Below are 22,110 nucleotides of genomic sequence, written 5' to 3' on the forward strand. Positions count from 1 at the left end.
GGGGCAGAGAGGGCAGATTGAATGAAACTGTCAGAGCCGACAAGAAAGCCCCGGACCGCTGGCTGCTGCCACCTCTTGATACATGCTGTATGGGTACGGCCTGTGCTCTGACTTCGCCGCTGTCTTAAGGGTTAAGGGGAGGGTGTATAATTCTCTCGCCCGGGCACTAACTGGAGCGCTTTAGTGGGATCTCCAAAGAAGCCAGAGAGAGAGAGAGCGGGTGCATCCCCGTAGCTCCCTCCCTCCGCGTCGATGCTCATTTCTCCAGCTGGCACAGGAGTGTGAGCTGCTCCTCCCTGATTGTTAGCTGCGCGGTGCCCTCCTTGGACTGGGAAGGCTGCAAGCCTGAGGCTGTCAGGCAGGAAGGGGGCAAAGCAGGGAAACTCCGATCGCCGCTGCGAGCTCATCTGTGTGCCTCTGCTCCACCGAGTGACTGGTGAGTACAGGGGCTTCTGCTTGGGACAAGCCAAAGTTCCCCAGGTTTTAAGGTCTGCTGCGTGGTGGGTTCAGATTTGCATTTAGCGCGCCCTTAAAACCCACCACTACAGTCTGTTATCACCTGGTGCCGTGTAACTGAGCTTTCCCATCAGCTGAGCTGTTGGGAGTCGTGGATTTTTTTAAAAAATACTTTGATTCTTCATAATCCTGCCCGCGGAGTGCTGACATCCACCTCCCTCCCACCCCTGCCCTCCTGCCTGCCTCCCTAGCCGGTGATTTCAACGCAAATCCATATTTTGGGGCGCTCTGTTTCACAGCGGGGGATGCCCTGGCGGCCCCCAGCTCGGGAGTGTCTCTCTCCTGCCCAGCGTGGCACTTGGGGTTCGTTGCCGGGCAGGTTTGTTCAGTGCCAGCTGAAGAAAAGTCGCCCTGGGGGGAAGTGCTGAAGTCCGGCGCAGCTGTGGCTCCCCACACGGGACTGAAACGGGGAACAATTAAAGCAGGCACTGAGCTCCTCCGGAGCCGGGGGGCAGATGCTTCCTTCCCTAGCCTGGAAGGCAGGCAGGTAGGTAAGTGCTGGGAAGGGACCCGGGGAGTACTGTTGCCTGCTGGTGTGGTCCCAGATTGTGTTGTGCTACCGGATAATTTACATCGGAGGAGAGGACCTGATACCCCTCCTCTTCCCCCATCGCTGATTAGATGTTTTCTGCTGATCCCGGAACGACGAAGAGAGGCTGAGAAGGAGCTCAGAGCGGTGCACTCTTGTGTTCACAGCCAGCCACGTGCTTTCTGTTTGATTCTTTTCATTCGATATCTGTAAAAATCCCACAAACTCCGCTGCCAGGATTATTCCTTGGCCTAACTGGCATTTGCGGGAATTATTCTCTTGGCTCTAAAACGTGCCCACGGGGACAGCTCCCTCCTCACGCTGAAATAACAGTAAGATTTTCACAAGTCTACATCAGGCTGACTCTGGGAGCTGAGACCCTATTTCGAATAGAACTTCCCACAGGCCTTAGAGTAGAAAAAGGGCACCACAGGTTTTTAGACCGAATTGTTTCTTTATTAAAAGAAATAAATAAATAAAAATCAATATTCTAAGCAGATACATTCTGTGACAAAGTGCTTTAAGGAAGTATGTTATATAGCCCTAGTTACCATTAAAACAAAATCTCTAAAAGCTGTAGTGAATGGGCTCTTGAGCTCTTGAGTCAACAGCATACCCAGGAAATCAATAAATGTGTATGGAAATTGAGAGCACAGGAAACAATGGTTTGAAAGAAAGTGTTACAGTTTACTAGAGGGAGGGGAATACTACTTGCCTGCTCATGTAGCGTTAACAACATATATTTTATTCACCTAATGGCTCAGATTCTCTATTCTTTCACTAAAAAGTGGATTTTCCAGACAACTGATTATTGCCTAAATCCATCATGGTTCACAGATCATTGAATCAAAAGATTGCAACAGTTATTACCATCCTTTTAGGCGCTAGCACACATGTAGGCTGGGTTCATATAATTAAAAATTCTTTTGAAAGGTGGCATGAAAAAAGTTACCCTTCAAGCAGTGGGGAAGGGTGACTCAGTTGGTTCTAAAATAGGTGCTGATGGTCCAGTGTTTAGGGGGCTGGCCAGGGACTCTGAATACCTGGGTTCAAGGCACCCTAGTCTTTCAGGGTGACTTTGGGCAAGTCACTTAGAGTCTTTTTGTGCTTCAGTGCCTCATCAGTAAAGGAGGACTAGCAGTCTTTTCCTTTCTGAGGAAGGGTGCTGTGAGGCTATATTCATTAAAGGTTTTGAGATGTTTGGATATTAGATTAATAAGGGTCGTAAGTACCTTAGATTCTTTCTCAATCAGATATAATACATTTCCCCATGCAAAAATGGTCAGAAGTGCTCCAAAGCTATTATGTTCTAATCCTTTACCAAATTTAGTTCTGAAGTTAGTCAGTTTTCAGTTATGTAAATATGGGAAAGTAAACAAGAAATATTATTTGTTCTGCTTTATTTGAATATAATACAATAACATGAATTAAAATAAATCTCTGAACAATACATTTGATCCTAGAAGTCCAGAACTATTGTGTCATGAACAGTGATGCTATATAGATTAAATCAACATGCATTTTTTATGCAAACAACAATCCTGGAAAATGGGATAAAATATATCTTAACATTTCAGCTATCTGTGATTGAAAGAGATTTCTTTATATCTTGGTCTATTGATCAAGTAGAAAATGTTCAAATGTTAACATAAATTTCCTCTCCTTTCTAATGGTAACAAAGTAACTGCAGTAAGAGAAACTTTCCCTGGATCAGTTATGATGGTTCCTTCCCGCAAATGTTTAAAACACCACCACCACCACCACCCTGGCTTCTGGACAGAAAATAAGAGTTTTTCTAAAAAGAAGGAATAAGAAAACATGCAAAATCCATTTATTCTTCTGGTCACCTAACATGCAGCTGGCATGTAAATGAGCTACAATACACTGTACTGTATATCCAGTATCTATAGACACATTCAGTTCCCATAGATTTATTTTAAAATATAATAAAAATAATAGACCTTGGTAATTCTAAGACGGTTTTAACTCTTACAGATAGTCAGGAATTTTTCAATAAAGTATTTTTTGTCAGAAATGCTGATTTGTGGAAACTGCAACTTTTTGTGAAAACAGAAGGTTTCTCAGCTCTACAATTGAAATTCTAGTAAAAAGCAGAGAGAGAGAGAGAAGCTCCTTCTCACCTGGGAGACACACATTTGAGTCCTATTCCAAATGAGCCCAAGCGTGGACTTAAACCTGGATCTCCTACATCCTAGATGTGTTACCTAATCACTGGGCTATTAAGTATCTGTCTCTTTTGTGTGAGTGGTGGTTGTTGTGAAAAATTTCAAAAGGTCTAGATTTCATTCCAATGCAGAATGAAAGATGTTGAAACCTCAAAGTTTTCATGAAATAGAATTTTTATTTTCCAGCCATCCCTACTAACTCAATTTTCAGTCTGTAGACAATGCTAATTGTTCCAACAATCCGAGCAGAGAATAAATTCCCTTTTGAGTTTAGCAGTATCAGTATAGGATCTAGGAATATGAAGATCTGTGCCTTGACTTATGTCTTCAAAGCCTTTTGCTGCTAACAAAAAAATATTGATGAAGTGTTTGAGCAGATCAGAAATCCCAAAAGCAGAGATAAAATAAGGATTATTTCTTGTTTACTTCTGTTCATTGCAGATACCTTGGGGTTCAAGCTGATCCAGTTTTTTAATTAGAATTGCTAATATCCCTTTTTAAATGGTGAAATAATTCACTACAGTGTCTGTCTATATTCTGTTGATTATGAAATGCTGCATCATAACTGATGAAAGCTCATTTAAAAAAACCAAAAAACCTAAATTAAAACACTCCCAGAAAGATGCAAGTAATTTCCAAAACCCAATCCTTTAGTGCACCATAAAAATGAAAGTTTTAATCTTATGCTTTCTATTCCATGTAGGTTGGAATATGCATACCAATCCAGTTTAAGTTTAATCATGTCACAGCAGTTACAAGTTCATGCAGGTTATACTGTTTCACTCTGATGTGCTATAAAAACAGAAATGATCTTTAAGAAATCCAGACAAACTCAAAGAAAGATATTGATGTGAACCATAGAATCCAAACATAGAAAAGACCTGTTAGGTCATCTAGTTATCTGCCTGTCAGTACGAAAATGTCCCCTAATGTCCATTTATTGATAGACTAGTATAATTATCTATTTCAAACAAGATTTGAACCCCACGTTTGGTTAATGAATCATTCATGAGCAAGTCTGATTTTCATAAATGTTTGTGCTCAGGGATCAGTTATTAAAAAGCAAAGCTATATGTATTCTTGTAATCTCTGCCCACAAGAGATACTTCCCATAGTAGATGGTGGAGATGTTCAAAATATTATTATGCATGCTTTCTATGCTCCTTGGGCATGGCTTGCCCTCACTGGAACCCAAATACACCCAGGGACTCTGCAGGTCTCTCTGGGTTTGGCTCCTCTTGGCTGAGTCTCCTTAGGTATGAATCCTTGATGAGGGTGGATGGAGAGGGCAAAAAAATGACAGTAACTTTCCAACTCTCTCACCCATGGCACAATGAGCTGTCACAGAGTAGATTGTGAAGATCTTCCTAACAGGAACCTTTTTCCAGCTGCCCCACCCCCCTTTTTTAACATGATTTGAGGAACAGTGAAATAGTTAACAATGTATATTTTTAAAGTATTAGTATGGGGCAATGGAGTTAGCACCCATTGAAATGAATAGGGCAGGTCATACCTCTTAGACTTATTGTTTCAGTTTTTGCAAATGTAGGCAGAGGTCATAACATCAGTGAGATTCAGGTCATGTTTCTGAGGCTCTCTCTGCTAGACATTTTCTTTTTTAAAAAAAAGTAATCTTAGATTCTGGAGAACAAGAAGGCGACATGAAATAAATGCAGGCATGCCCAATAGGTACTAGCCCATTCTAGGCCCTATATATACACCATTCAAAAGTAAATTGTTGTGCTCAGTGATTTTCATCCTACAGAGTATTTGTGAACTGATTGCTTCTACTGTTTGGTGTTCAATACTGATGTTTTGTGAATGGTCGTCTAAATCATATGGTGGTATTCTATTCCCTGGATTATTAAATGGGAGACCAACACCAAGCACACAAAAATAAACAAACAAACAAAACCCTTCCAGCATAAATATTTGGATAAATGAACATTTGTGCTAAAATTTGTGAAACTACTTGAATTTGTATTTTCATGAGTATGTGGTGGTTAGCAATGAGTATTTGGACAACTAATCAAATGACCCTCCAAGGATCATAGCAAACCAAACATGACAATTTATTTGTGAAAATTTTCACAAATCAATTTGCTTACTAAACACAGCTGGTCAAATAATGTTTGGTACAGTCTAGCTTTAAACAGATGAAGAAACCTCTCTTGAAGATTACTCAACAAGCTAATAGCTTTCTTTTAAAAATCTTTCCTGTTTAAGTTTTCCTTTGGTTAATTTCATCCCATCACTCCTAGTTATGCTACTTTTTTTTTCTTTTGCTCAATCTTCCCTTCCTTCGAGTTCAGTGTCATCAAAGATTTGTAGAGTTTGGTTATGCCTCCTGTCCCCAGTAGTCATTTTAGCACTCCAGTTTGCCAGAATTATCATAACAATGAGATTCCAAGAAATGAACACCATGTTCCAGGTGCAGTTGTACCACAGGCTCCCAGAGGGGGCCTATTACTTACTTGATTTGATACTTCCGTGGATGGGTGGCCAAAGTTGGATTAACTGTTTTATTATCTCTTATTTACTGTGGTCAGAAAGTCAACATTCATCAACAGTTACCGCTCAGTGTTATTTATGAGAACATAACATTTCCCTATATTTTGAATAGGAAATAACTGTGGTATCTCATTTGCCACCGTGTAATAACTGCAGATAAATGTTGACTTTTAAAAGGTAATCCCTTTTATTTAGTCTCTGCTATCATCATTTCTTTTATCATTACTGCCTTCAATACTTCCCCCTCCGAGTCAATACTTGTGTTTGGAGTATTTTTTGTCAGATGTATCAGCTTGGGTTGTTGAAAGCTGAATCTCAGTTTGCAGCACTGGAAGTATCATCATTTGAAGTATGGATAACCCATAATTCTGAGTAAGCATGCTTTAAATAACATTAAGATTTCTGTCATGATAATTGTAGTTGATAACATAATACTTGGTTAGTCATTTTGCTGTGAGAATAATATATAAATTAAATGTTTCCCCTGTCATACTGTTTAAATATGAATATATAGTACTATAGTAAAATGCAACAATAAATTCACACTACTCCTGGCTCTTTTGGGTAATGTTGATCACTAATTTGGCTTCAGAACCACAGAGGTCTGAGTATCACTGGGATAGTAAGTTCATTTGCTAATTTCTTTAATATAGTAGAATATATGTCATCTGAACTTGCCTTCTCTCTCTCTCTCTGTGTATGATCTATAGTAAATTATTTTTCATATATAATAGAGGCCATTTTTTAAAAATATGGATCTGCACCAAAAGTGCATTAAGCTTTTCTTAACAGGCATTAAAAATGATTTAAATATTAACATCTGTGTTTGTTCACTAAATACTCAAAGTACCAGCTGTGCTTGTACAATAATTAAACTTGACCTTATTCTCCTCTGACACTAGTGTTACAATAATGAGGGGAGAATCAGGCCCACTTATTAAAACTATTTTGAGTGGACTATAAGAAGAATATGCACACATATAACCATTTGTTCTGTTTCATCTTCTTGTACTTAGATAGCTGTAGCCAAATTTTTTCCTCCTTTTTAACTAGTTGGATCTTCTGACAGTTGTCTGGTCAATTAGTACAGTAGAGATACTCTGCATTCACTACTTAGAAGAAGGTATAAAAGAAGCAAGTCAATGTTTTTATGAACTAAAGCAGATGACTTCCTTTTAAATCAAGCACGAATGAATCTAAAATGCATACATCAAGAGCAGATTCTGAAAATGGAACTTGGGCAGACTGATGCTAGCGAAGACATCTGAGTTCACCATCAATCAGGGTTGTTCCACATAGCTTGTCAAACATGGTGAGTGCTGAGCATATGCAAAGGAAATGTCTTTGGATATGAGAGTATAATCTATATACTACAGATCTTTCCTCGATGATCTGATGGACACTTGTAATTCAGTACCAGATCATGCTACAAAGACACAGCCCACAGCAGGGTGTGGCACGTTGCTGCATTGCCTTAGGAGAATCCCAGGGGAGAAATCATGGCTCAGGGATCCACAATTCTCTCTCTGTTCCTTCCTTAATCCAGTGGGACAGTATTTGCTGCTTACCTGTGCCAACAGCAAATCTTTGCCCCCTCTGTATCCCATCTCTGCTGGCCAGTGTATTGGGGATGCAGAGCCAAGGTGCCACTCCTTCCCTTCCCACTCCTTGCCCATCTGCTCCAGGAGTGAGGGGAGAGGAATAATGGGTACATAGCATCTGGTTTTGCCTAAGCATCCAGATCCAAGTCTGCACAGAGACATAAAGAGAGTTAATTTGTGCCACCATATAGCCCTGCTAGAGTGCTATATCATTTTACATTATTTGTGAATTCAAATCATTTAGCAGTGTTGGTATGATGGAACTTATTGGATAAGATAAGGAACTGCATACTAAAAATGAAAATGTGTATGGCTGAAATCAAAGAGGAAGTAAATCTTAGTTTGCATGCTGGGAACATAGGTGGTGGCTGTGGTGGAACACTTGGATGTGAATGAGTTTGAGACAGAGATATAAATATTTGCTGTGACATAATGAAAGTTCAGAAAAGGAAACCACTTATATGCTTGCTAGAAAGGTTTCATTTGGAATATATTTGTATATGCGTATATTCATATACGTTACAGAGAATACCTGATGATGTGGTACTGAATGAACTTGCGATGACCATATTGCTTAAAAGGGATAAAGCCATGATTTGAGTTATTCAGCTGATACTAAATGAGTGCCAATGAAATCTTCATATCACACCATCATGAAATTCACCTCTCTGCATGGAGCCAATGCACCATTTAAGTGCATCTTAAGCTCTCTTTGCTATCAGTATTCAGTCCTGTGGTAGGGAAATAGGGCCTGTGGATATTTAGGTTTTCTTCACTAAATCATATCTGCTCAGACAGAATTGCAGCCTTTAGCAGATGTGAAATATTTTATCCTCATTAATAAGTGTGTTTTAATATTGCTTTATGAACCAGGAAAGATTAACATTAAAATGAGCCTGTAATTATAGTCTTCGTCCTTTGCAACAATCTAGCTTTGGTTCTTTGGCAATATGTACTGTGCTGTGCACATATTATAAGCAATTAGTAAGTACAGTTAACAAGGCTGAATCGTACAGTCCATGCTCAGCTAAAACTCCTACTGACGTCAATGGGAATTTCCATTGAATAGGAATTGTGGGATTAGGTCCGTAACTATTTGGAGAACTTAAAAGGTATGTTGTTGTGAAAAGGATTCCTGTGTCCAGTGACTGCTCATAGTAGTTTAGAGCTGAGCAGGAAAGGCAGCAGGAGAAAGGGGGAAGAATATATATAGAAATTGGGCTTTTGATCGGGCATGTAGCTCTGAAAATAGTGTTTAGAACTCAGCTGGGGTTTCCTCAGTGGTACACAGTAAAGGCTGGATATTGCCTGGCAATATCTTAGGGATGTATTTATGGTCCCTAGGACTTAACCAGCTGTGAAATAGCTTTGTACTTAGCTGGCAGATGATATGATCAGATTTTAAACAATCTTATAGTAGTTCATTTTCATCCAGGATATAGCTGGTATGTTGAAGGCTTCTCTCCTTTGTCTACACTTAAGTCAATGTAAGTTACACTAGTGGTTCTCAAAGCCAGTCTGCTGCTTGTTCAGGGAAAGCCCCTGGTGGGCCGGGCTGGTTTGTTTACCTGCCGCATCTGCAAGTTCGACTGATCTTGGCTCCCACTGGCTGCGGTTCACTGCTGCAGGCCAATGGGGCTGCGGGAAGCAGCGCGGGCCGAGGGATGTGCTGGCCATGGGGGTCTACACTGCGCTATGAACAGGGGTGGCTCTAGGATTTGCGCTGCCCCAAGTATAGCGGCACGCCGTGGGGGGCGCTCTGGTGGTCGCCGGTCCCGCGGCTCCGGTGGACCTCCCGCAGACGTGCCTGCGGAGGGTCCGCTGGTCCCACGGCTCCGGTGGACCTCCCGCAGGCATGCCTGCGGATGCTCCACCAGAGCCGCGGGACCAGCGGACCCTCCACAGGCACGTCTGCGGGAGGTCCACCGGAGCTGCGGGACCAGCGGACCCTCCACAGGCATGCCTGCGGGAGGTCCACTGGAGCCGCCTGCTGCCCTCCCGCGGGACGCCGTCCCAAGCGCGCGCTTGGCGCGCTGGGGTCTGGAGCCGGCCCTGGCTATGCAGCAGGAGATGCTTTCCCACCAACATAACTTTTCCGCCTCTCATTGAGCTGGATTACTGAAGTCGACAGAGTGCTCACATCAATTTATTGTTGTTGTGTATTTGGTTGTCATGGTTTTGTTGCTATGGCAACCGAGTTAGATTATTATGGGTTAGCTCAACCGGTTTCAACCGGCTGAGGTGCTCTCTGTATATATGTAAATAAAATGGAGGTTTTGGTTAGCTGCCTGCTCTCTGGCCTCAAGTGATTGCTTCCTACACCGGCTGCCCCAAGGATATAACAATTGTGTCTTCACCTGATCTGCTAAATCGACCCTGCTAAATCGATTGCAGCAGCACCGATTTAGCGTGCAGTAAAGACAAGCCCTAAGCTAAGCGATTTTGAGTCTGCCTTATAAAACTTCTGTGCCATTCTGGCTGGAGGAACAGCTCAGGGGTTGAGGAATAAAATACACACTGATTATTGCTGTAAATAGTGCTGAATTTCTAATACCATTTCTTCCAGCAACTAATATATGACATACAGTGAAAGTCCTATTTGGTGGAAGAAATGCAACAAAAAATAAGATGAGTATCTCCCAACACTGTTGTTGTTTGGCTTTTAAATCGCTTCTTGTTTTGAGGGTTTACAGAAATTAATTTTTGTTACTTGTATTTATTTAGTTTTATTCCTAGTGCCAACTACAATGTTAGTTCTCATTTTGAAAGCTGCTTTTGTCTGTGCAATTATTTTTGGGCACAATTATAAGAATTAGATATCAGCATGTTCACTCCCACAAATCAGGTAGGCTGATAAAGCCTCTCACATTTTCTTTCAGTTAAATACAGTACAAAATGACACCTGTAAAATTAGAGGCTAAATTGAAGTACTGGTATATTTAAAAACGTAGCATGTAATATTAGAAAGCAGTTCAGTACAGTTTCTAGAGTGAATAGGAACAAGGACCACCTAAATTCTATTCCTGGTTCATTATTTGGCCTTGGACAACTAGTCACTTATCCAGTCATATTGTCCCATATTCAGATTACTCCCATGTAGGGGGATGGAGGACATTGGTCCTTCTTGCGAGTTACTGTAAATAAATGTACTGTACTTGTGCCTGCAAATCTGTGGATAGGTGTTTTGTTTTTAAATAAATTCAGATAAACAAAATAATATTTTGTTGCACCACATTTAGTTTTTGGAACTGTTAAATAAAAGAAGCAAAAATAACTGGAACCAAAAGAAATTATGTCATCTGTAATTTGCAGGTACTACTCAGAGTAAGCCTGCCCACATTTTAGCCTGCCCGCTCTTCTCTCACCAGGTCATACATATAGATTGAACATCTACAGAAGCTGAGTTGGCACCTAAGATTAGCTATTTATTGCATCTCCAGGAGCCCTGGTTAGACCTTGGAACATAACTCCATTCCTGAAGCAGAGTCTCGGGCTGGTGACTAGAGTCCACAATCCTGGAACTCTGGCTCTTCCATTACCAATTTTTTCTCTGTAAAACATGATGGATTTTTCTCCAGAGAAGATCCAGTTTGCTGGAGTATAAGTTCAGTGCTAGTCCTCTGCAAAATTGCTGTCCTACCACTAGATTACAATTGTCAGATGTGGCTGAAATATAAAAAATGAGGGGAGGGATTCTTTCTCTCTAGAGTAAATGAAGATAGATGATAGAACTTTTAATAATATTTGATATTTAACATTTTATATTGCCATACCACCTAGGTATCTCAACCAGGTGGGGCCCCATTTTGCTAGAGAGACACTGTACAAAGAGTTAGTAAATGACAGCCCCTGCTCTATAGAGTTTACTGTGATGTTTTCCAGGGGTATCCAGAGTTGTGATGCACCTCGTTACCATCTGCCCTTAGCATGAGGGAGCCTTGTGTGTATCCTTAGTTTGGGTCTTCCCAACTTTACTGGCCACAGGCAACACAAACACTTCTCTCTAGGCCTCGTAGGGCCTGCTGCCACTCTACAGGTTAGTGATTGGTACACCCCATCTCTTGAGCCTGCATCTCCCCGATCCACTGGACACTCACAGTATTCACCTATCTGCTGCTCGCAAAGAAGCAGTACACGCCAGCTTACCAGCTCCACCTCAGATCACCGCTCTGCTTAACTTAACTCACACTGCACTTAGGTCTGTTTACAATGAAATAAGAATACATTTATTTAACAAAGTGCAAAGACTCGAGTAATGGAAGAAGTACTAGAAACAAACGGTTACATATAAACTTAATCTGGAACCTAAACTTAATTGACAAGATTTTATCATGTCTTAGAGTATTGCCCACCCCAAATCCTTGCAGTGCTTAACAGCCAGGTTGGCTGTGACCCTCCTTTCATGACACTTGTACTCTGTCAGCTTGCCTCCTAGGTGAAGGATTTTGTGTATTTCCTTGCACTCTAGGATATGCCAGAACAATAATTTGTAATTTATTCATGAACAGGACACCCTCCTGCTGTATGTTTCAACCTGTAAATTTTCTTTGTTGTAGATTTCAGTCTTTCATTCTGCCCCTGACTTAGTATGAAAATAGGCCTCCATTGAGAGGCATACAATACACACATGACCAGACAGGCAGATAGTTATCTGCTACCTCCTGCCTGAAAGGAACATTTCTGAGGTATGTCACCTCCTGGTGATCCACCTTAACTCTAAGGCCTGGTCTACACTGTGAGTTTACCATATTTTCCAGCGTATAAGACGACTTTTTATACTAAAAAACAACCCCCAAAAATCGGGGGTCGTTTTATATGCCAGGTATAAACATACTGTAGCTTCGGCTACATACAGAACGTCCCTGTGCTGATACTGTATGTACCGCGCTGAGCCAATCCCGGCAAGCGGTGTATTCTATTAATGCATACAAAGCCTGCTCAGATTGGCAAAGGTTGTAATAGCCAGCCTCTCTGACTCAGCCAATCCGAGCAGGCCCAGAGCCCTCTGATTCCCGGCCGCGGCTGGGATTTAAAAGGCTCTGGGCTCCCCGCTGCAGCGGGCAGCCCAGAGCCCTCTGATTCCCGGCCGCGGCTGGGATTTAAAAGGCTCTGGGCTCCCCGCCGCAGCGGGCAGCTCAGAGCCCTCTGAATCCCGGCCGCGGCTGGGATTTAAAAGGCTCTGTGCTCCCCGCCGCAGCGGGCAGCCCAGAGCCCTCTGATTCCCGGCCGCGGCTGGGATTTAAAAGGCTCTGTGCTCCCCGCCACAGCGGGCAGCCCAGAGCCCTCTGACTCCCTGCCGCGGCTGGGATTTAAAAGGCTCTGGGCTCCCCGCCGCAGCGGGCAGCCCAGAGCCCTCTGATTCCCGGCCGCAGCTGGGATTTAAAAGGCTCTGGGCTCCCCGCCGCAGCGGGCAGCCCAGAGCCCTCTGATTCCCGGCCACGGCTGGGATTTAAAAGGCTCTGTGCTCCCCGCCGCAGTGGGCAGCCCAGAGCCCTCTGACTCCCCGCCGCGGCTGGGATTTAAAAGGCTCTGGGCTCCCTCCCTCGGAAGGGGGGGTCGTCTTATACAGCGAGTATAGGCCAAAACCTATGTTTTAACTGGAAAATTAGGGGGTCGTCTTATACGCCCAGTCGCCTTATACGCCGGAAAATACGGTAGGTCAAATTTAGCAGCATTAAATTAAATTAACCCTACACCTGTCCACACAACTAAGCCATTTTTGTCGACATAAAGGGCTCTTAAAATCGATTTCTGTACTCCTCCCTGATGAGGGCAGTAGTGCTGAAATTGACTTTGCTGGTTCGAATTAGGGTTAGTGTGGATGCAATTCAATAGTATTGGCCTCTGGGAGCTATTCCATAGTGCACTACTGTGACCACTCTGGACAGCAATCTGAACTCAGATGCACTGGCCAGGTAGACAGGAAAAGCCCCGCGAACTTTTGAATTTCATTTCCTGTTTGCCCAGCGTGGAAAGCTGATCAGCGCAGGTGACCATGCAGTTCGAGAATCAAAAAAGAGCACCAGCATGGACCGTACGGGAGCTACTGGATCTGATCGCTGTAAGGGGAGATGAATCTGTGCTATCAGAACTCCATTCCAAAAGACGGAATGCCAAAACATTTGAAAAAATCTCCAAGGCCAGGATGGACAGAGGCCACAACAGGGACTCAACACAGTGCCACATGAAACTTAAGGAACTTAGACAAGTGTACCAGAAAGCCAAAGAATCAAATGGACGCTCCAAGACAGAGCTGCAGACATGCCACTTCTACGCTAAGCTGCAGGCAATTCTAGGGGGGGCCGCCACCACTACCTCACCCCTGTCCGTGGACTCTGATGATGGGGTACTCTCAGTCACCATGCCTGAGGATTTTGCGGACGGGGAAAATGAGGAGGAGGAGGAGGAGGTTGAGGAGACCACAGAGCACACCATTCTCCCCAACAGCCAGGATCTTTTCCTCACCCTGACTGAAATACCCTCCCAATCCTCCCAAGGTGGTATCCCGGACCATGAAGCCGTAGAAGGGACCACTGGTGAGTGTACCTTTGTAAATATAAAACAAGGTTTAAAAGCAAGCATTTTTAATGATTAATTTGCCCTGAGGACTTGGGATGCATTCGTGGCCAGTACAGCTACTGGAAAAGTCTGTTAATGTGTCTGGGGATGGAGCAGAAATCCTCCAGGGACATCTCCATGAAGCTCTCCTGGAGGTACTCTAAAAGCCTTTGCAGAAAGTTTCTGGGGAGAGCAGCCTTATTCCGTCCTCCATGGTAGGACACTTTACCACACCCTGCTAGTAGCAAGTAATCTAGTATCATTGCATGACAAAGCCTGGCAGCATATGGTCCTGGTGTTTGCTGGCATTCAAGCAACATCCATTCTTTATCTCTCTGTGTTATCCTCAGGAGAGTGATATCATTCATGGTAACCTGGTTGAAATATGTGAATTTAAGTAAGGGGACATTCATAGGTGGCCATTCCTACTGGGCTGTTTGCCTGTGGCTGAAAAAAAATCCTCCCCCCTGTTAGCCAAGCGGTGTGTGTGTGTGGGGGGGCATTGGTACTGAGCTGTTCCCATTTGGCTATCAGGGATCTTCCCTGATACCAGCTATGCAGTGCGGGGAGGGTTAAAGCGGTCATCCCAGAGAAAAAGATGGGGGGGAGGATTAGTTTGGTTGCTGCTGCTGCACGTTAACACGAAAACCACAGCCCTAAATGGACAACTCAATGGGCTTTGCTTGGTATGGGAAAGGAGAGCGCTGCTGATATGAAGGTTGCAGAAGCTGAAAGACTATGGCTTACCATGGCCGCCTGGAAGCCGAATTCTGTTGCCTGGAGTGTTTGATGTCTAAACACCAAAGTCGCAGGCACTCAGTATAAGATGCAAAAAATGACCTTGTACCAAAATCACATGTGTTATTAAATGTGAATAGTGTTGTTCACTGTAAAATGTATCTCTTTAAATACTTCTCTCTTTTTTTTCCTCCTGCAGCTGTAAATATTTTAAGCCTCCCTCCTCCATCCCAAAGGCTATTTCAGATAAGGTGGCAAAAAAATGCATGCGCAATGAAATGTTCTCTGAGCTCATGCAGGCCACCTGCACAGAAAGAGCTCAGCAGAAAGGATGGAGGGACACAATAGCACAGGACAGGAAAGCGGTCAGTGAACATGAGGAGAGGTGGTGGCAGGAAGATCAGAAGATGCACGAAGCAACGCTGGGGCTACTGCGGGAACAAACGGACATGATGCGGCATCTGGTGGAGGTTCAGGGGCCGTCAGCTGGAGAGACTGCTGCTGCAGCCCCTGTTTAACCACCCTCCCTCCTCTCCATGTTCCATAGCCGCCTCCTCACCCAGATGCCCAAGAACGCGGGGGTTTGGGGAGGAGGCTCAAGGCACCCAACCACTCCAGCCCAGTGGACAGAAGGCTGTCATTCAACAAGTATTGAAGTTGCCTCTTCCTTCCCTCATCCCCCACCCCACCCGGGCTACCTTGTGAGTTATCTCCCTATTTTTATAATCAATTAATAAAGAATACATGTTTTTAAATGATAGTGACTTTATTTCCAATCTGTGATCGAAGGAGGGAGAGCAGTTTGCTTACAGGTAATTTTAGAGTCAACCAAGGTGGGAGTGGGTTTTCATCAAGGAGAAACAAATAGAACTGTCACATGGTACCCTGGCCAGTCATGAAACTGGTTTTCAAAGCTTCTCTGATGTGCAGGGCTTCCTGATGTGCTCTTCTAATTGCCCTGGTGTCTGGCTGCGCGCAATCGGCCACCAGACGATTTGCCTCAACCTTCCACCCTGCCATAAATGTCTCCCCTTTACTCTCACAGACATTGTGGAGCACACAGCAAGCAGCAATAACAATGGGAATACTGGTTTAGCTGAGGTCTCAGTGAGTCAGTAAATTGCGCCAGCGACCCTTCAAACATCCAAATGCACACTCTACCACCATTCTGCACTTGCTCAGCCTACAATTGAACAGCTCCTTACTACAGTCCAGGGTGCCTGTGTACGTCTTCATGAACCAGGGTATTAAGGGGTAGGCTGGGTCCCCAAGGATAACTATAGGCATTTCAACATCCCCAACAGTTATTTTCTGGTCTGGGAAGTAAATCCCTTCCTGCAGCCGTTTAAACAGACCAGAGTTCCTGAAGACACGAGTGTCATGTACTTTTCCCGGCCATCCCACGTTGATGTTGTGAAACGTCCCTTGTGATCCACCAGTGCTTGCAGCACCATTGAAAAGTACCCCTTTCAGTTTATGTACTGGCTGCCTTGGTGGTCCGGTGCCAAGACAGGGATATGGGTTCCATCTATCGCCCCACCACAATTAGGGAATCCCATTGCAGCAAAGCCATCTACTATGACCTGCACATTTCCCAGAGTCACTACCTTTGATAGCAGCAGCTCAGTGATTGCGTTAGCTACTTGCATAACAGCAACCCCCACAGTAGATTTGCCCACTCCAAATTGATTCCTGACTGTCTGGCGTTGCAAGCTTCCAGAGGGCTATTGCCACTTGCTTGTGAACTGTAAGGGTTGCCCTCATCTTGGTATTCTTGTGGTTCAGAGCAGGGGAAAGCAAGTCACAAAGTTCCATGAAAGTGCCCTTACGCATGCGAAAGTTTCAGAGTCACTGGGAATTATCCCAGACCTGCAACACTATGCGGTCCCACCAGTCTGTGCTTGTTTCCTGGGCCTGGAATTGGCATTCCACGGCATGAACCTGCCCCATTAACACCTTGATGTCCACATTGCTGGGGCCCGTGCTTTGAGATAAGTCTGTGTCCATGTCCTCATTACTCTTGTCAGCAGCGTACAGTAGAGATACGGTGACAGTGAAAAAAGGTTGAATGGGCTCCATGCTTGCCATGCTATGGCATCTGCTCGGGCAATCCAGGGAAAAGGGCACAAAATGATTGTTTGCTGTTGCTTTCACAGAGGGAGGGTTGACTGATGACATTTACCCATAACCACCTGTGACAAATTTTTGGCCCCATCAGTCATTGGGAGCTCAACCCAGAATTCCAGTGGGCAGTGGGGACTGCGGGAACTGTGGGATAGCTACCACAGTGCACCGCTCTGAAAGTCGAAGCTTGCCACGGTACTATGGATGCACACCACTGAATTAATGTGCTTAGTGGGGACTCATGTACTTGACTTTATACAATCTGTTCCCAAAAATTGACTTCTGTAAAATCGGAGTAATTTCGTAGTGTAGACATACCCTAAGGCTTTAAGAAGATAGTTTTTTAGCATAAATAAATAACTCCTTAAATATTATCTGCACATACATTTTGCAATGATTATGATAACCAGTGGGCTACTAGTTCTCTGTAGAGACCTCAAGTGCCAATTTATGCATAATCCTTCACCAAATTTCTGACCCAGGGATCCCTGTAAAACCCCATGTACCCCTTGTTCCCTCTGCCATTTGGCATGAAGTGGTCTCTGGGTCACATTCACTAATATAAATTATATTAAATATGGTCTTGTTTGTGTGATATCAAATGTGCTTTTACTGTACCTGCTGTGTCCAGGCTGTCACAATTGTATTCTGTAAACTATAGCCGTTGTTAGATTAAGAGTGTTCCTGAAGGCAAGATGCAGTGTTAGGAAAATGTGAAGGTTTCATAAAAATATTTTTTGCTGAAGTGTTAGCACAATCAAATATTTACATTAGATGTTCAGAATAGAAAAGCTAATCCTTTCACTTCCCCCATCATCAGGAACACAGACTATAATAGAATATTGTCTAGGTTTTAAAAAAGGGACTTCTGCACAAGGTTAGTGGTTTTTAAATATCTGACAAGTGATTTTTTCTTCTCTGGGAAGAGCAAATTTAAAAAATTCAGTAAGAGCAACTTTCATGTTCTTTACTCTTAACACAGTCTTTAAATGACTTCTCAGGAGAGCTCAAGTATAGTGAAAGCTCATGCTAATGAAGTCTCCAGAGAAAGTATAGTTCTTCACTAATACTATTAGGATTTAAGGCTGCCTCCATGAAGAGTGATTACTTCTATTATAGATGTGGTCACACTTATGTAAACATCAGGCAAAAGCTCTTCTCTGTATTGTGAAATAGCTGGAGTGCCCAGGGGCTCCTAGGTAGGTAATTGTACATGTGTTCTCTGAGTGGTAAAACAAAGCTTTTGCATTAGTAAGCAGGTGCTGCTTCTGTCCACCCACTCATTTCCCTCCCATCATTAGCTTGAAACTTCTCAGGGCAAGTCTACACTACAAAATTAAGTCAGCCTAAGTTATGTTGACATACAGCCATCACAGTAATTAATTTGCTTTTGCATATCCACACTACAACCCTGGCAGTGCATATCCTCACTAGGAGCGCTTGCACTGATTTAACTGATTTAACCTGGGACAGGTTCTGAAAGGCAGCAACAATCAATGTAAGCAATGCAGTGTCTACACCGACACTGAGTCAACCTAACTACATCGATTCAAGTGCTACGCCTCTTGCAGAGGTGGAGTTGGGTGAGTTACATCGGTGGGAGCGACATTTTAGTGTAGCTGTTTACAGAGTTAGGTTGATGTAAGCTGCCTTACATCAACCTAGCTCTGTAGTGTAGACTAGGTCTCACTCATGGCTGTTTGCCTTAAAGAGGTTTAGAAGTTTAAAAGAATTTGAAGGTGAGGCTTTGTTCTGTGTACATTACAGGAATTTCTTTATCTGAGACTCATCATTTGTGTGCTGGAAAAGTCAGAATTCTGAAAGAGAGTGAGTTTAATAAAAAAACAAGCAACAATACACATCTCTCAGTTACTATGGGAATGTTCTTGTATTGATGTGGGCTGCAGGCTATTCCTCTGAATGGTGAAGAATATTAACATTGGATCAGGACAAAATAAAACATTTCATTGAATATGCTGTGTGTGATGGGGTGACTATCCCACACTTACCCAGATGGGCCAATTAGCCCAATAGGCAGCAGATTAAGGAGGCTCACCTGGGCAGGAATAGGCGGGGCCTATAGAGCTCAGGAGCTGAAAAGAGAAGGAGGCTGCTAGAAAAAGTCAGACATTTCCAGGAGAAAGAGAGGAGTGAGTGGAGACTGCAGATGACAGTCACTCCCTGGGAAAAGAGAGGAGGCTTTTAGGAACTGGTAGGCCCAGGAAGACAAGGGGAACCAGCAATAGGAAGAAGCCCAGGGATAGAGCAGTGAGACCAGAGAAAGAAGGCCCAGATTGCTGAGCTGAGGGTCCCTGGAAATCTGGAAAAGAGCGTGGGCCCAGGTTCCCCTACCAGCCAGTGGTTGAGTGGCACAGAGGCAGTGAGAGGGAAGAGTGCCTATGAGTATTGAGGAGTATTGAGGAGCTAAACCTCCTGCAGGAGGGGGGAACACTGACAGCTATGTGGCTGGGGGGCTGAGCCATGAAGAGTATGCTGTGGTTCTTGAGGCTGTGGGAGGAGCTGCAGGTGGACAGAGTGATGGTGTGCCAACTGTGGACAGGGGGTGTTGGCCTCAAGCAAATCTCCAGAGTTCCAGGAAGAGACACCAGTCTGGTGGTGAATGGTGCATCCTGTGACACTACGTCTCTAAGAAAGAACCTAATTAGAATTAGTAGTTAATTTTTCTGTTCTGATACATTTTAATCCTTACATAAAGGACAGTTTACACATTGTTCTATATAATTCATATCTATTAGTGACTTAATTCCCCGCCCTCCCTGGATTGCCGAGAACTATAAAGCTCTTATAACTTAAATGGAGGATGTGAGTGATCAGCATCTCTGAGGATTAGCCCACATGTGCATATAAAATCTGTCCCCATCCATCATATAAAGTAGTGATCTAAGTGAGTCCATCTCAAAAAAGATATATTGGAAGTAGAAAAAGGCAACAAAAATGATTAGGGGTATGGGATGGCTGCCATATGAGGAGAGATTAATAAGACTGGGACTTTTCAGCTTGGAAAAGAGACAACTAATGGGAGATATGATTGAGGTCTATAAAATCATGACTGGTGTGGAGAAAATAATTAAGGAAGTGTTATTTGCTCCTTCTCATAACACAAGAACTAGGGGTCACCAAATGAAATTAATAGGCAGCAGGTTTAAAACAAACAAAGTATTTTTTCACACAAATCACAGTCAACCTCTGGAACTCCTTGCCAGAGAATGTTGTGAAGGCCAAGACTATAACAGAGTTAAAAAAAACCACTAGATATATTCATGGAGGATAGGTCCATCAAAGGTGGTCAGCAATGATGTCCCTAGCCTCTGTTTGCCAGAAACTGGGAATGGGTGACAGGGGATGGATCACTTGATGATTACCTGTTCCGTTCATTCCCTCTGGGGCACCTGGCATTGGCCACTGTCGGAAGACAGGATACTGGGTTAGGTGGACCTTTGGTCTGACCCAGTGTGGCCATTCGTATGTTCTTAGGAACTGAATGGTAAACTTTTAACAATGGCAGCTGGCTCAGGAAAGTCTGCTCTCTTCTACAATCTCCCTATATTTATTAAAGAAATTATCTAAGTGAGAGAAGGTAAGTAAAGTAATGAGGTGAGTCAACATTGCTAGATTAGAGCCTGGTGAGTGTAATATATGAATTCTGCGCTTCTTATCTGAATAATGGCCTTCGTATGCTTCCTCGCTCAGCTGAATCATCTGTGTCTCAGTACAGGGTAGAAGGTGTTACATGATCCTTTTACCGTCTGAAGCAATTGTCTTGCTTTCTTATTCTTTAGACACTGATTTACTTGTTACATAGAGCATATACTTCTGTGATTGGAGTTCTATCTTACTGTGTGAGTGTGTGTGTGTGAGGGAGAGAGAGAGAAATTCAGGGTTTTGTTTAAAGCCCTGAAAAACTGAGAATTCTGTTCTTGTCTCACCCCATTGAGACTAGGTATTGCAGCTCTCTTGAGAAAAAATTTTGATCTGATTTGTGCCTAGGAGGCCTGATCCAAAGACAGGTGATGTCACTAGGAAGACTCTCATTGACTTAAATGGGTGTTGGATCAGGTCCATGAAAAACACGAGCAGGTAGAACAACAAAGAAACACATCTCCCAAAGGGCACCTGTAACCAGGCCTCTTGCCTCTTTGATGTTTCAGCTCTCCTCAGGCTCACACTGTTAGCTCCCTCACAATTTCCTGACCTTTGATCAAATGGCCAAACAGTAACTTTGCTCCTGCTCCTGCTCTGTTAAGGTCAGAAGTCAAGTGGGGTGCCTCTGTGGGATGCCTATCAGCAGTTGTCCTCAATGGAAGAGCATATACAGTCAGTTCCAATTATCTTAAACAAAAGCAAAACATATTTGTCCTGGGGTAGACTACAAAGAGAAAACTATCAAATGACAATTGCAAGTAAATACATCTGGTTAGATATGATAACAAAAAATAGGACAGAGCCTTTGTTACAAAGTAGAGAGTGACTCTACTCCACAGTGCTTCACAGTAAAAAGTTCCTCACCTGAAGGCTATTGGGCCTTCTCCCAGCTTGTTACCTCTGAGTTTCAGCTTCCCTCTGAAAGTCTGTGTGTCATATCACTCCCCTCACTGAGACATTGCCCAGCAAGTAACTCTGTGTCTTGCCATCCTCCTCCCTTTTTTCTTTCCTTTAATCTTCTAAAAAGTACTGTTCAATCTACAGACCTTTTATATTTGAGGGTCTCTAGAGTCTATGAAAGTCCTACACAGTAATGCTATAAAATAGAGCTGTCTTTTTTCTCATTATTTCTTCCCGTTGGTGTTTTGCTTGCATTATGACTTACATTTCCTAAAAAAGGTTTCCCCATTTCCAACAAAGGTGTATAATTGAACAGGAGGTGTCTGTACAGTGCTTCACATAATGTTTTATTAGTCTCTTTTTGAAAGAATGCTCCATTAACATGCCAATGGAATTGACTCTAATTTTAAGATAATCATGTATCGTAATATATAAAACAATATTAATTTCTTCAAGTTTATCTAGTAAGTACTGGACAAGTCACAGTGGACAACCTAGAGCACAGTTCTTAGCAGACAGAGAAAAATACTAACAATTTGGCTGCCATTTTGAAAATACACTCAAGTATAGAATGGCAGAATAAATAGTGGATGTCATTTTCCTTGTGATTTTCTGGCTAGAACTAGAACGGTACAAAAGGACATGACCTGGTCCACATCATTGAAGCTGTTTTCCTCATTTTCCCCATCTATAAAATGGGGTTGGTCATGCTTACCTTCCTCAATCACAAAAGAGTAAGGAAGGTTAATGAGTTAGACTATAAAGCTCTTTGAAGACTTAAAAA

The 22,110-nt window shown here is 43.2% G+C and overlaps 1 protein-coding gene across 1 annotated transcript in view; it reads left to right on the forward strand.

Annotated features, from left to right (window-relative positions):
• Window positions 1-213: 213 nt before the first annotated feature.
• Window positions 214-22,110, forward strand: part of PKIB (cAMP-dependent protein kinase inhibitor beta) — a 92,325-nt gene continuing 70,428 nt past the window's right edge. The window contains exon 1 of the mRNA XM_045011006.1: window positions 214-436. The gene's annotated coding sequence lies outside the window, so the exon portion shown is untranslated. The remainder of the gene's footprint in view (window positions 437-22,110) is intronic.

Source organism: Mauremys mutica, chromosome 3 (assembly GCF_020497125.1).
Source record: "Mauremys mutica isolate MM-2020 ecotype Southern chromosome 3, ASM2049712v1, whole genome shotgun sequence".
NCBI classification, from domain to species: domain Eukaryota; kingdom Metazoa; phylum Chordata; order Testudines; family Geoemydidae; genus Mauremys; species Mauremys mutica.